The following is a 14,724-nucleotide window of genomic DNA, read 5'->3' as shown; positions in this document are numbered from 1 at the left end:
ACCCAAGGGTCGTTTGTATGCATTGTCCTTACCCGAAGCTAAGGCGATGGAGGAGTATATTACTGACAACTTAAAGAAGGGCTTTATTCGTCCCTCAAAATCTCCTGTGGGGGCGGGGTTTTTCTTTGTCGGTAAAAAAGACGGTACCTTACGTCCATGTATTGATTACAGACAGCTTAATTTAATCTCGGTAAAGAACTCTTACCCGTTACCTTTAATTTCCGTCTTGTTTGATCAATTACGCTCTGCTACAGTTTTCTCTAAGATTGATCTCCGGGGGGCATATAATTTGATAAGAATCAAAGCGGGGGATGAGTGGAAGACCGCTTTTAACACCCATACTGGTCATTATGAATACCTGGTAATGCCTTTTGGGCTAGCCAATGCCCCTGCAGTCTTTCAAGACTTCATTAATGACGTCCTTCGGGATTTTTTGGGGATTTTTGTGGTCGTTTATCTGGACGATATTTTAATTTTTTCTTCTTCTTTGGAGCAACATAGAGTACATGTTAAGAAGGTGTTACAGAGACTCAGAGAAAACTGTCTTTATGCGAAACTCGAAAAGTGTGAGTTCGAGGTCCAGAGTATTTCTTTCCTGGGCTATGTTATTTCTCCTAAGGGCTTCTATATGGATCCTGTCAAAGTTCAGGCTATCTTGGATTGGGTGCAGCCCACTACTCTTAAAGCAGTCCAGAGGTTTTTGGGGTTCGCAAACTACTACCGCAGGTTCATTCCCGCGTTCTCTGATATAGTCGCACCCATCGTTGCACTCACCAAGAAGGGGGCAGATCCCGCTCTTTGGTCCTCAGAAGTCCACAATTCCTTTCGTCTTCTCAAAGAGGCCTTTGTATCTGCCCGGATCCTACGTCATCCAGATCCTGATTGCCCATTTATTTTAGAGGTAGATGCCTCCAAAATTGGCATAGGGGCTGTGTTGTCGCAGGTAGATTCTAAGGATGGTCTATTACACCCTTGTTCCTTCCATTCGCGTAAGTTCTCGTCCGCTGAACGGAATTACGATGTGGGGAACAGGGAACTTCTGGCCATAAAATGCGCTCTGGAGGAATGGCGGCACTGGCTGGAGGGAGCCAAATATCAGGTGACCATTTTCACTGATCATAAAAACCTCTCTTATCTTCAAGATGCCAAGAGACTAAATGCCCGTCAGGCAAGGTGGGCGTTATTCTTTGCTCGTTTTAATTTTCGCATCACCATTAGGCCAGGTTCCCGAAACGTCAAGGCGGACGCCTTGTCCAGGAGTTTTTTGGGTTTTCAAAACAAGGAGTCGGCGCTTGAGACCATTATTCCCTCTTCTAGGATTTTCGTTGGTATTGCGCAAACACTTTTGGATAAAGTCCTGCGGGCTCAAAAGGAGGCACCTGACCGCACCCCTTCTGGGAGATTATTTGTCCCCTCCAGACTCCGAGGGAAGGTTCTTGCTGAATTTCATACGGCCAAGACCGCAGGCCATCCTGGTTGTACCAAGACATTGGCGTTAATTTCTCGTTCTGTATGGTGGCCTTCAATGAGGGGGGATGTGGAATCTTTTGTCAAGTCTTGCGAGGTTTGTGCCAAAAACAAGTCCCTCCGCACCCCTCCCACGGTGCAACTTCTTCCTTTATCTTGTCCGGAGAGACCATGGACCCATATCTCCATGGATTTTATTGTGGATTTGCCCTCGTCCTCTGGTCATAATACCATCTGGGTGGTTGTGGACCGTTTTAGCAAGATGGCGCATTTTGTTCCCCTGATCGGTCTTCCTTCTGCTCAGAGACTAGCTGCATTATTTTTGCTGCATATATTTCGCCTCCATGGTCTTCCCACAGACATTGTCTCAGATAGGGGGGTGCAGTTTGTCGCCAAGTTTTGGAGGTTCCTCTGTGCAGCTTTAGGCATCAGTCTCAGTCCATCCTCCGGGTATCACCCCCAGTCGAATGGACAGACTGAAAGAATCAATCAAAGTCTTGAACAATTTTTGAGATGTTATGCTTCCAAGTGTCAGAACAATTGGTCAGAGCATCTGCCTTTCGCAGAGTTTGCATATAATAATGCATGGCATTCTGCTTCGAGGATGTCTCCTTTTTTCTGTGTCTCTGGTCAACACCCCAGAGCCAATTCTTTTGATTCCGGAGCTTCCGGGGGTGGTTCTTGGTTATCTCAAAGGAGGCTTATTTGGAGCAAAGTTCATAAGGCTCTTCTTGCTTCTTCGGCTTCTGCCAAACGGTTCTCTGACCGCAACAGGAGGCCTTGTTCTTTTAGAGTGGGAGACTGGGTTTTTCTTTCGACCCGGAATATCAAGATTCGCCAGGCCTCTCAGAAACTGGGACCCCGCTTTATTGGTCCTTTTAGAATCATCAGTCAAATCAACCCGGTGGCGTTCAAGCTCCAACTGCCCCGGGCAATGAAAATCCACAATACTTTCCATTGTTCTCTTTTTAAGCAGGCATCTCAGCCCAGACGCAAGGGACCTGCAACTATCCTTGTCCAAGGTCACAAAGAATTCCTTATTGAAAAAATTCTTGATTCCAAGGTGACTCGCAATCAGCTCAAATTTCTGGTTCATTGGAAAGGATATGGCCCGAAGGAGAGATCCTGGATTCCGGACCACGAGCTCCACGCTCCTACCCTCAAGAAGAGATTCTTTGAGGAATTTCCCCATAAACCCAGACTTGGGGGTCCCTTGACCCCTCCTCTAGGGGGGGTACTGTTAGGCGCCGTCTCAGGCCATCTTCCCAGGACGCGTCTCTGGAGAGCTTCGGGTACGTTGCTAGGCAACGCCCCGAACTTCTGCCGCGGCCGTCTCTGCAGGGGGAAGACTCTGCAGGACGGACCGCACGTGACGTCACGCAAGGGGCGGCAAATTTGAAATATAAGCCGGCGTCTCTCACAAACAGACGCCGGTTATAGCGTTCTGTCAGCCCATGTCAGAGTGTGTTCCTGGTCCTGGTTCCTGCTGGAAATCCTTCCTTTTGATCCACGCTTGTTCTGTCCTGCCTGGTCTGGTCTTGCTGTGTCTGGGATTCTACTTCTGCCCTGCTGTTCACTCATCTGCCCAAGAGATATGCAAGTGGTTGTCTGGGACTCCATCATCATCTCAGATAAGTCAGGGGTTACCCTGTCTCTCTCCTTACGCAGTTGTGACACACGGTGTCACTGGGCATTAGAGTCATTTTCTTATAACACATCCTATTAGCATTGTTGCCATTTTACGTATTCTTCTTCTGGGCATTGTTGCCATTTGTATTATATAACATCTCATTAGCATTGTTGCCATTTGTATTATATAACATCTCATTAGCATTGTTGCCATTTGTATTATATAACATCTCATTAGCATTGTTGCCATTGCATGGGCTTATTGCACACGTGCTCTATTGCCAGTTAGAGTCACCTGCTCAGCCTATCCTTCTTTTGGGCTTTTGGGAGTTCCCCGGTATAGGGATTTAGTTAGCTGTTCCCCTTGCTCTCTCCTGGTCTCGGCGGACGTGTTGTCAATTCCTAAGACCTGCCTGTAGCGGAGTGGGGCGGACCTAATTCGCCCTTCAGCCGAGACGGGCCCAGGTGAAGCCTAGCACCGCACACGTCCGTCGACTCCAGTCAGAGGTAACGGAGTTAGGGTACCGGGGATACTCCCAGAATCCTTACAGTGCCGCCTAGAATGAATGTAGATATCCTGCCATAAATAAAAACCCAGGTCACCTCATTTGATTGGACCCAGTTGTTTATTTTACAGAGTGGACTACACATATTAGAATTTTATCGAAACAGTAAAACAACAAAATAGTTTTCAAGTATAGATTTTATTATAAAAATCTATGTGTACCCCCATATCAACGCCAACAGCCTCACCAGTGAAAGGGGGCGATACACAGGAGACTAATGAGATAACAATGCAGCAACTGATGGAGGCAATTAAGGGGTGCGAAGTCAGGCTAGGCGAGAAGGTATCTGACTTGCAAACAGAGATAGCAAATATGAGGCAAGAGGTGAGAGCTCTTAAAACGCAAATAAAAGAGGCCGAATCTAGAGTATCAAAGCTAGAAGATAGCAACAACACCTGTGTTGCAAAAATTCAAGAACTCTCCCAGGGTATGGAGGACTTAAAAAGGAAAATTACAGATCTTGAAGGGAGAGGACGGAGAAACAACGTTAGAGTTGTGGGATTTCCTGAAAGGGAAGAGGGTTCTGAGCCAGCGAGATTCATGGAGCAGTGGCTAAAGGATAAACTGGGTACCAACTCCTTTACAAAGTTCTTCTCAATAGAGAGAGCACACCGAGTACCACTAAGACCTCTTCCTCCTGGAGCGCCACCAAGAACTTTGATATTAAAATTTCTGCACTTCCAGGACAGAGATACTGTGATACGTATGGCCAGGGCTAAAGAGCCAATTGAGCAGAACGGTGTTAAAATTACTATGTTCCCCGATTACGCGGTGGAGGTACAGAAAGAGAGATCAAAATTTGTAGAGGTCAAACGCCGTTTAAGAGAAAAGGGCTTGGTGTACTCTATGCTATACCCGGCTAAGCTGCGAGTGGTCGCTGGAGCTGAAACAATTTTCTTTGTTAACCCAAAAGAGGCTGCTAGATGGGTGGATAAATGGGTTCCGGGTCCACTGCAATTAGCTGGTAGAGAGTAAAAGAAAGTAATGTAACTGAATAGTATCCAGGGGGCTCACCGTACGATGGTGGCCGGATAGAGAAAAGCCCCTACAAAAGAGAGTGAGAGGGTATTGGGATATGGGATCCGTAGGTATACCTGGGGGGGGAATAGGTATACAGGGAGGGAATGGGAGGGAGGGAGGGAGAAAGGGGGGGGGGTTATATGATTGTAAAGTACTGTATCAAATGTTGTGTTTTTTGTGTGTGTTAGTGGTGTATGTATATGTGCAGGCCTATAAGAATCTAAAAGGTAGAATGTGTAATGCCAGGGGACTCTGCTGCGAGGAGGGGTGGTGTCCTAGAGTAAAAAAGCAATATTACTGTTATGGTACAAAATGATATAAAAATAATTACTTGGAATATCCGTGGAGCCAATAATAAAGTAAAAAGGTCGCTAGTCTTAAATCAACTTAGAATTTATGGAGCAGACATTATGTGCTTAGTGGAAACCCACCTTGAGGGGAAAAAGCATCTGTCCCTCAAAAGACAGTGGGTAGGTAATATATACCATGCTCCCTTCACTTCAGCGGCCCGCGGTGTTACAATATTAATACGGAAAAATATATCCTTTTCTTGCAATAGAGTCGCTATAGACCCACAGGGGTGTTATATATTTTTGGAAGGTGTGTTTAATACACAGCAATTGCAGATATTAGCTGTTTATGTACCCCCTCCTTTTAGGTACGACATCCTGGTAAAAGCAATGGACTTCGCGGCTCAGTCTCCGCAAATTCCAGTAATCTGCTTAGGAGATTTTAATAATGTACTAGATGAAAAGTTGGATAGGTGGAGTAAATCGATGGCTAATATTAAAAAAAAAGGAAACCGCCATTTTGCGGAATTCTTTGAAACTATTGATTGGATTGATCCGTGGAGAGAGATGAATCCCTTATTGATGCAGTATTCTTGTTTTTCAACGTCATATGTGGCATTTTCAAGAATTGATTTAATTTTAATATCCAGGGAGCTGATGCCACGGGTGCGCGAGATTAACTACAAAGTACGAGGTATTTCTGACCACTCCCCTGTATATATGGAATTAGTGGGTAGGAGTGAAAGAGGAATAAATTTTTGGAGATTAAACCCGTTGTGGCTTCCTAAAATAGATCAAAGTGGGGATCTGGCGCATCAGTGGCATGAGTTCTGGGATAGTAATTATGGGTCTACAAGCGTACACATGGTTTGGGATGCCTTTAAGGCATTTATCAGGGGTACATTAAAAAGGAAAATCGCAGAAGAAAAAAGGAAATGTAGAGATCATATTAGAGCAATGGAGGAAAAATGTATGACAAAAGAAATGGAGTACTGCAACAATAAATCCGAGGTAGCTTTCAGTGAATGGCAAGAAGCCAAGAATGGGTGGTTGGAGGAGATTAATAGGTTAAATAGAAAGATTATGGAGCATAAGTCCAATTCCAAATATCAAAACGAAGACAGGCCTGGCAAATATATGGCCTTCCTGTGTAAAAGTGAAAATACGCCCAATATAATAACTAGTGTGAAAAACCAGGAAGGCATTATAGTAAACACAGCTGATCAAATAGGAGAGGCATTTAAGATCTACTATTCTCAATTATATTCCAGTAAACAAGATCACACTGTTGAACAAATTAAGCAATATATTGATAAAATAAAATTGCCCAGATTAGATGAAGACAGCAGGTCGGGCCTGGAAGCCCCGGTTAAATTAGAAGAAGTTTTGGACGCTATAAATCAGCTCCCTGCCGGGAAAGCGCCAGGGTTAGATGGCTTGCCGGCCGAACTATATAAGAGATATAAGGAGGTACTGGCGCCTTTATTACTTACAATGCTAGTGGAAGGGTTTGAAAATGGGATTATCCCAAGGTCTTTAAGGGAAGCCAAAATAATAGTCATCTTAAAACAGGATAAAGATCCCCTAGACCTAAATTCGTATCGACCTATATCCTTAATCTCATTTGAGGCCAAAGTGCTCGCCAAAATAATGTCCACGCGTTTGAACAAGCATATTAAAAAGTTAATACATAGTGACCAATCGGGATTTATCCCAGGAAAGGATACTAGTCTAAATCTGCGGAGATTAAACTCGCACCTGCAAATTTTGGGCCGTAGGGAAAGTCAAGCTGCGGTTATCTCAATAGACGCTATAAAGGCCTTCGATTCCATCGAATGGACGTATTTATGGGAGACATTGGCCGCATTTGGATTTGGTCCTAATTTTATCAAGTGGCTGAAATTGCTGTACTTTGAACCATCGGCCCGCATTTCGGTTAATGGATGGTGTTCAACTCCAGTGGAGCTAGCCAGGGGGACACGGCAGGGATGTCCGCTATCCCCTGCCTTGTTCGCCCTGGCAATAGAGCCGTTGGCCTGCCTATTGAGGCAATGTCCGGACGACCTGGGCTTCCCAGGGAAAGATCATAGTCAGCCTCTGGAAAGAGTCTCATTATATGCAGATGACGTACTTATATTCCTTAAGAATTATCAGCAATCACTCCCTATGGTGCTAGACTGTATTGAGGACTTTGGCGGGTACTCTGGCTTTAAATGCAATTGGAATAAGTCGAATATTTTCCCTGTAGGAAACCCAAATAATTATGTGGTAAATAATTCTTTCCCCCTAAGATGGGCGCCGTCATTTAAATATCTGGGTATAGTTATATCTTCGGACCCAAATGAATTTATTAGCCTGAATATTAATCCACTGATAGAATGGCTAAAGAATAAAATAAAGAGTTGGGAAAGACTACCCTTATTAGTAGCAGGAAGAGTCAACCTGGTAAAAATGACCATCCTTCCTAAATTTTTGTATGTTTTACAACAATCGCCGATTTACCTGCCAAAGTCACTATTTAGAAAGTTGAACAATATGCTGGGCTCCTTCATATGGAACCATTCCCGTCCTAAAATAAAACTGGAGTATATGATGAGACCCAACACAGATGGGGGCATGGGCCTCCCGGATATGCGACTGTATTATATAGCTAGTCAAGTGGGACAATTAAGATCTTGGGCACAGGAAGAGGAAGAAGGTCGCCATTTAGTGAAACAGTTAGTCGATACATCTACCCCTGGAACTGAACCAATATCGAGGTTAATTCAAGGTAAAAAAATTCCAGCAGATCCCCCTCTGGTAATGCAAGCTCTAAAGATATGGCAGGAAGCGAATAAGATCCTAGAAATACTAAACTTGGATATAGAAGGTAGAATAATAGATGTATTAGCACCAAATACTACCGCAATACTCCAGATAAAGGAAACCTGGCATCTATACAATCTGACATTGGTTTCACAATTTTATAATCATCTAGGTATTAAATCATTTCTTCAGCTGAGGGAGGAGTATGGCCTGCCAAAGTGCTACTTCTTTAGATATTTGCAGATAAGATCAGCCTTTGTGGCAGCTCTGGGGGATGATCCGCCGAGGTTTGAGGAGTCAGCTATTAAAAAGGCAATAATGTCATCTAATAGGGAAAAAATGGTATCCAAGGTATATAAAATACTTATGACGAGTAAAAATAAGGATAGTTTAGGAAAATTGAAGCTTAAATGGGAAGAGCAGGTGGGTGAGCTGAGTGTGGTGGAATGGAGCGAGGCAAAAAAAGTCATAGTAAAGGCCACAAATTCGATCAGAATAAGGCAAACCCAATTATATATATTACATCGTACCTATATTTCAGCTAGTAAACTTAAAAGAATCGGTATTAGATCTTCCGATAGATGTCCCAAGTGTAACCACTCACCAGGCTCATTTGATCATCTAATATGGGAATGTGTAAAAGTGGCTAGTTTTTGGGAGAGAGTAAAATTGACAATAGTAGACGTCGGTATTTCTTTGACCGCTCTTTCCAAAAAATGTTGCTTGCTAGGAATAACCGATGATAAGTTCAAAGGGAACGATAAATTGTTTATTATTAACATGATGGCAATAGCAAAGATACTAATAGGAAGTAAGTGGATGTCCAATAGTGCACCAGGGTTAGTAGAATGGATCACACGGGTAAATTATATAGTGGACCAAGAAAGGAATTATGCAATAAATAAAAATGCTCTCACAAAATTTAATATGATATGGAATCGTTGGATTCAATCTCCTCATTATGCACTAAACAAGCATTAGAAGTTTAAATAAATAAATGACCTGATGTGTAGGATTTTTTTTTTTTTTTTTTTTTTTTTTCTTTTTTTTTTTTTTTTTTTCTCTTTTTCCCTCTTTCACAAAATTTAAAAAAGATATGGAACTGTGGTGCCAAATCTTCTCGAACATGCACTAGATTAATAAATAAAAATTAATTCACAGAATTTAAAAAGTATTGAATCTTTTGATTCATCTCCTTCACTATGCACTAAAACCAGCACTAGAATAAGGGTGGTTTTTTTTTTTTTTTTTTTTTTTTTTATTAGTAGTTGCACTACGTTGAAAGTCACAGAGGAGAATGTTGTGCATAGTATTGGACAAACACAAAAGAAAAGTAATAGGTAGATAGCAACTAAGCGGTAGGATTCCGCAGACTACATATAAATACAGTCACTCAGTAAGCCCAACATAAAGTCTCTAGCCACAAACTTGTAATGCTTATAGGTATACAGACTAAGCAGTGGTACTTTGTACCGGAAATCGGTAAAATAAACTAGGTGGAAACCTGCACAGGAGTTGTATGTGTGTATGTGTGTATGAGTTGTGTTGTAGTGGAAATGTCTTGTAAATTATGCTACACTGGCTGTAAAATCATATGTAAAAATAATGGCGAAACGAGAACGATGCCTAATGTAGCAAATTTACTGTAATTACTGGGTTATATACCTTATGTTTTTTTTTTTTTTTTTTTTTTTTTTTTTTCCTCTTTTTTTTTTTTTTTTTTTTTTTTTCTTCTTTACTTGTTTCTGATTCTGTTTTGTGTATGTTTTATGTGAAAATACAAATAAAGCTTTGAAGGATAAAAAAAAAATCTATGTGTAAAATATGACTTTTTTTCCTGTTTTGTAAAGGTTAATTAAAATACACACAAAATATAATTCAGTTAACTTTTTGCCTTTTTATTATCAATAAATACTTTTTTGGTAGATTGGTATAGTGAGGAGAAAAGTGTAAACAAATTCTATTATCAGTAAGTGAAAGGAATTAAAGGTATTCTGGAAAAATAAATAATGGTACTTGTTTAGTTTCACGGCGGCAGCATGGCCGCATGCTACTTCTGGGTTTGGCGCTCGCCAAACTTTCTAAAATAAACTAAATAAACTCCATGCCAACATGGATAGTTCATACCCCCACTATCCACGTTAGCATGGAGTTGATTTAGTTTATTTTAGAAAGTTTGTCGAGCGCCGAACCTGGAAGTAGCGCGCGGCCATGCTGCCGCTGTGACACTAAACAAGTACCCAAAATCGTATTGGTTTTAACCATAGGCGTGCGCAGCCCATTTTATTAGTAGGTGTACAATTGGAGGGGCATTTCTATCACCGCCCACTGGGTGTGTCTATCACCGCCTACTGGGCGTGTCTATCGCTTCGGCATACTAACCCAGAAGGGGGGGTGAGGTGGGGGGGGGCACGCGGAGGTGAGGGGGGGCGCGGAGGTGAGGGGGGGCGCAGAGGTTAGGGGGGGCACGGAGGTGAGGGGGGAGCGGAGGTGAGGTGGGTTTTGCTGGGGCAGGAAAAACCTGCCCTAGTAGGTTTGTCCTGCCCCAGCAAAACCAACAACTCAAGGGGTTAATTGCTAATTTTTCGCATGTGAACAAAAACCTAACCTAGCTTGCTTCCTCCTAGGAGGAACACTGCAGGCAGACAGGTCACTCACGCTGGCTCCTGCTCAGCATGGATAATTAACTGCCTCTGCCAGCCCAGGGCACGTGCTGCTGCTGGGCTTGCTCTCTCAGGCAGCAGGAGGACGGGACTCGGGAGGACAGGTGTGCGGTGCGACGTCACCACGTCACGCTAGCATGTGTGACGTTTATAGAGGCGGGGCCGGGGGCTAATGTGAATGGAGCCCACGTCCCGGCCAGCACTTCCAGGCTGGAGATCGGCAGCGGGCGGCGGCGGCAGGCAAGAAAGACTGTCCTGACTGCCGCCGGCTAACTGTTCTGCATTTTGAGCATTTTGTGTGCAATCGTGTGGAGGGTGCCGGCGGGCATTAGGAGGTGCCTGTGCACCCCCGGCACCCCCCGTGCGCACGCCTATGGTTTTAACCCTTTCAAGTCCAATGTCTAGTCAGGCTAAACAGACCTGACGCAAGTAGCAGTTCCAATGGTGAGCCATTTCAAAATAAGAACATTACCATCATTCAACATTCAATGTAGACCATTTTATTAAAAAAAATTATGACAATTAATTTAAACATTTAAACCAGACTTTTTGAATTTGCGGGGAAAAAAACATTTGGACTGCAAAAGGTTAAAAATCTTAAATATTTTTATTGCATTTGTCAATTCATAAGTTTTTAGACTGAATATTTATTTTTTAGTTGTTTTATATTGCTCTGCAGTGTGTGAAAGTCATCCAGTAAGTCATTTGCCGATGCCAAGAATATTGGTTGGACTACTCTATCACAATGGGTTCTTCACAGGGATTGTCAAAAACACAGTAATCTGTAGCTTAATTATAGGTCTTATCTGAAACCTATCCAGTTAAATCAGTCAAGAACATGAAATGCATCTGGGCCATATGTTCCCTGACCTACATTTGCTAGTTTTATCTTAAAGTAAGCAGAAATAGAAGGCAATCAATGAAAAACAGCACATGGAAATTACATTTACTAAGTGTGATATTTTTTTCTAAATTAGAACAATGCTTATTACAAGATAAATTTGACCACTTACATAATAATCTGCATTACATTACCTCAATTCAATGTTGGTGTTACAGTACAGTATGTTCTTAAGGGAACATTGATCTTCATTCACTGTGTCCTTCTGCCAGAAGAGTGAAACCTAGTTTTATTTCTGAATGGCTCTAAATAAAATCTCAATCAATAATACTTAAAAGAACAGTAAAGGAACTGAGAACATGCATTGAAAAGAAATACGTTATTATCTCAGTTCAGTAACTATAAAAAAAGTGAGATTAAATATTGGAGTTATTTTATGATGAATGAATGAACCAGCTGCATATTAAATAATGGTGCATCAATTTACTAATTAATACTTTACATTTTACAGACATACATTGAACATATGTCTGATCAAAATTCACTTGTTTTAATTTGATATTTACAGCGCTGTTATATACATGGCTTAATTCTTGTGTTATTTTATTTACTAGTTACCGTATATACTCGAGTATAAGCCGAGTTTTTCTGCCCAATTTTTGGGCAGAAAATCCCCTCCTCGGCTTATACTCGAGACACTGGATAAAACATGCGTAAATACCCCTTTGAATGCCCCCCTGCTGTGTATTTTACAGCGCGGGTGCCATCTGTGATACTACAGGACCGGCCGTTGCTACGGTGATGCGGCTGTTCCTGTAGTATGACAGTCGGTAACCGGACTGTATACTAATGCTGGCAACTCTCCATATACGTATACCGGCACCCGCTCTCCTCCTCTGCGGGCACCGGTGCGCTACCTGTCAGCCTCCAGTCTCCTCCATCGGCCGCTGCCGCAGGCCGGTTCTGTGTCCCCTTCCCGGCACCCGCTCTCCTCCTCCACCGGTGCGCTACAGCCTCCGGTCTCCTCCTTTCCTGCTTCGGCCCCTGCCACAGGATCAGTGAAGGGCCGGTTCTGTGTCTTCCCGGCACCCGCTCTCCTCCTCCATCGGTGCGCTACCTAACTGTCAGCCTCCGGCCCCTGCCACATGATCAGTGATGGGGCGTGCCTGTAGCCAGGAAGCTGTCAGACAGACCCATGCGGCACTGCGACTACTGGTAAGCCGCATCTAATGTTATACAGTAAATGTTATACTGTAAATAAAATAAAAAGTGTCAATATTGGTCTATATGGGGGGATCGGGCTGCCTACCTAAAGCTTTGACTTATCTACCTATGCATAGCTATATATGCCCTATGACTATATACTGTATCTCTGCTCCTACCTCTATACTGCTCTGTGTACTGTGCCCCTACCTCTATCTAGTGTGCCCCTACCTCTATACTGCTGTGCGTACTGTGCCCCTATCTGTATACTGTATCTAGTGTGCCCCTACCTCTATACTGCTGTGCGTACTGTGCCCCTACCTCTCTAGTGTGCCCCTACCTCTATACTGCTGTGCGTACTGTGCCCCTATCTGTATACTGTATCTAGTGTGCCCCTACCTCTATACTGCTGTGCGTACTGTGCCCCTACCTCTATCTAGTGTGCCCCTACCTCTATACTGCTGTGCGTACTGTGCCCCTATCTGTATACTGTATCTAGTGTGCCCCTACCTCTATACTGCTCTGCATACTGTGCCTCTATCTGTATACGGTATCTAGTGTGCCCCTACCTCTATACTGCTCTGCGCACTGTGCCCCTATCTGTATACGGTATCTAGTGTGCCCCTACCTCTATACTGCTCTGCGTACTGTGCCCCTATCTGTATACGGTATCTAGTGTGCCCCTACCTCTATACTGCTCTGCGTACTGTGCCCCTATCTGTATACGGTATCTAGTGTGCCCCTACCTATTTACTGATCTGCCTACTGTGCCCCTATCTGTATACGGTACCTATATACGGAGTGTGCCCCTACCTGTATACCAATCTAACACAGGCTGCTCTATGCAAACATACGGTAGTCATGTTATCACAAGTTTTGCGTGGTAAAGTCTATCTGTCTTACTGCATTCTATTGCCACATATTTTGGGAATTATACGCTACGCTTTTTTGTTATTCCGTTAGAAATGGATCCCACTACCTCTAATACTGGATCAAAACAAAAACGCCGGTCATACGAAGCTGGTTTCAAACTTAAGGTTGTGGCAAGAGCAGAAGAAAGCAATAACAGCATTGCAAGTAGGGAATTTTGTGTTGACGAAAAACAAGTGAGGGAGTGGCGGAAAATGAAAGCTGACTTGGAAAAAATTCCAAAGGCAAAAAAAGCTCGACGTGGTTTAACGACTTCATATGGGGCTCTAGAGACTGAATTGCATAAGTGGGTTATGGAGTGTCGTCAAAATGGCTACTGTGTAACTCGCATGGGAATTCGCTTGCGTGCCCTTCAAATGGCTAAAGACGACAAACTAAAAGCAGCAGGCATTGAAAATTTTGTTGCATCAGCAGGATGGTGTACCCGCTTCATGAACAGGTTTGACCTATGTTTGCGGCAAAGAACAAAGATTGCACAGAAGTTGCCAAAAGACCTTGATGAAAAAGTGATGTCATTCCATTCATTCATCATAAAACAAAGAAGGATCCATAACTATGACCTGGGAGATATTGGGAATATGGATGAAACACCTATGACCTTTGATCTTCCAAGCAACAGAACTGTGGCAAGTTTGGGAGAGAAAACTATTTTACTCAGGACCACAGGAAATGAAAAAAACCATTTCACAGTTGTTCTCTCATGTTTGGCTAATGGAACTAAGCTGCGGCCTGTCATTATTTTTAAAAGGAAGACATTGCCTAAAAAGGTGAAATTTCCACCACGAATAACAGTGCGGGCACATAGTAAAGGCTGGATGGATGAAGAAGGAACAAAAAAATGGCTGGAAGAAATTTGGAACGGACGACCAGGAGCAGCCTTAAAGAAAAAACCTTCATTGCTAGTTTGGGATATGTTCAGGGCCCACACATCTGATAACATAAAAAAATTGGCAAAGTCTTCTGAAGTTACTTTGGCCGTTATTCCAGGTGGGCTTACATCTGTATTACAGCCCCTAGATGTGTCTTTAAATAAACCTTTTAAAGACCGTGTGCGAAAGATGTGGCATGAATGGATGTCATCTGGTCAAGCCCAACTGACAAAAGTTGGAAATCTAAAGAAGCCCGACATAGAATTGTTAGCAAAGTGGGTTCGTGATGCATGGGAAGATATTCCAGAAGACATGGTGCAACGTGCCTTTAAGAAATGTGGCATTAGTAATGCTATGGATGGCAGTGAAGACAGCGCTTTGTATGAGAACGACAGCAGTGATGGCGATGACTGCGAACTCAGTGATGATGACAATGTCTAC

This window comes from Crinia signifera, chromosome 11 (assembly GCF_055691185.1).
Source record: "Crinia signifera chromosome 11, ASM5569118v1, whole genome shotgun sequence".
NCBI classification, from domain to species: Eukaryota; Metazoa; Chordata; class Amphibia; order Anura; family Myobatrachidae; genus Crinia; species Crinia signifera.
The sequence above is the reverse complement of the archived record's forward strand: the minus strand, read 5'-3'. Positions refer to the sequence as shown.